Raw genomic sequence first — 1,430 nt, 5'->3', positions numbered from 1 at the left:
GGGAGAGAGAGAGAGAGAGAGAGAGAGAGAGAGAGAGAGAGAGAGAGAGAGAGACCGGATGACAAAGTTCAAGTCCTTGGCTCCAACTTGGCCCCGGAAGCTGGTCTCCGCTAGGACTCTTCAGGGAATAAATTCCTCCCTTGTGAGGCTGACTCTGTTTTTTGTCATGGTAACTGAATGGTTCTGCATGCCCCAAACACAAGCTCCCCAGCTCCTTCACTTTGCAACGAGCCACTCACTAGCCAGGGGAATGACAGAGGTATCATGAGAAGCTTTCTTCTGTTGGCCTGGGAGCCCACTCTCTTGGTGGCACAGCCAGGTGACACACCAGGGTGAGAGCATGTTCCCTTTCTGGGAAAAGACTCAAACCTGATGGTCAGAGGAGATTCCAGGGTGAAGGCTGAGCTCCTGCTTCCCCTCTGCCCAGATCCCCACTGGCCCGTGCACCTGGGCTCTGTCGAGGGCCCCCTCCCAGCCTGGAGTCTCCCTTAAACCGCTCCTCCCTGGAGTGGTCTTCTCTGGCCACCTGGCTGAAGGACAGCACTCGATCCCAGCTTGGGTTTGCTCTGCGAGTGGCCTTCTGACACGCCACCTCTGTGAAAGCAAGGACCGGTCTGTCCTGGTCCCTGCTGTACCCCCAGCTCTTCCCAGGGTCTGGGACATTCTGGAAGTACCATCTGAAAACACAACTGCAGGGCCTGGGGCTATAGCTCAGTTGGTAGGGTGCTTGCCTCGCATGCACGAGGCCCTGGGTTCAATCCCCAGCACCACCAAAAAAAAAAAAAGAGAGAGGGGCTCGGGATGTGGCTCAAGTGGTAGCGCGCTCACCTGGCATGCGTGAGGCACTGGGTTCGATCCTCAGCACCACATACAAATAAAATAAAGATATTGTGTCCATCTAAAATTAAAAAATAAATATTAAGAAAAAAAAAAGAGTGCCTAGCTAGCTAGCACAGGGTTTGTAGTTTGGAGGCCGGGGGGCGGGGGGGGGCAAGCAGCAGGCTGCCACGTCTCCAGATAGTCCGACATGATGCTGTATCACCAGGACCACGTGGCTGGGAACTTATTTCCTCTTGCCGTATTTTCCCGTGTCTTTGGGAGTGAAAGAGAAGCCCTGGTTCGCTGATAACAGGTCTTTGCCCTCTGAACCAGGGACCACCTTGCCTGTCCCGGGCCGGGGCCTGCTGGGGTAGGATACGGTGGCAGGTTCCACTGCGGTTATTTGATAGCTGCCTTCCAATTATAGCCAGTGACTCTGATTTTCCGTTCAGGGTAGTAACAGGAAGTTTCTTTTTCAAATAAATTTACATAAGTAAAAGGATATCAGCTACAAGGAAAATAGCAATTCAGTGACAAAACAGGTGGTGGCATTGTTAACAGGGCCCCAGAGGAAGGGGTGCGTGACGGAGCACGAAGATGCCAGAAAGGCA

General features: G+C 53.2%; 1 non-coding gene across 1 annotated transcript; it reads left to right on the top strand.

The window, feature by feature from the left end:
* Positions 1-700: 700 nt before the first annotated feature.
* Positions 701-773, top strand: Trnaa-cgc. Its single transcript has one exon. It is a non-coding gene; the product is annotated as a tRNA-Ala (tRNA).
* The last annotated feature ends 657 nt before the right edge of the window (positions 774-1,430 follow it).

The sequence above is a fragment of the Marmota marmota genome, unplaced genomic scaffold (genome assembly GCF_001458135.2).
Source record: "Marmota marmota marmota unplaced genomic scaffold, marMar, whole genome shotgun sequence".
NCBI lineage: Eukaryota > Metazoa > Chordata > Mammalia > Rodentia > Sciuridae > Marmota > Marmota marmota.
The sequence above is the reverse complement of the archived record's forward strand: the minus strand, read 5'-3'. Positions and strand labels throughout refer to the sequence as shown.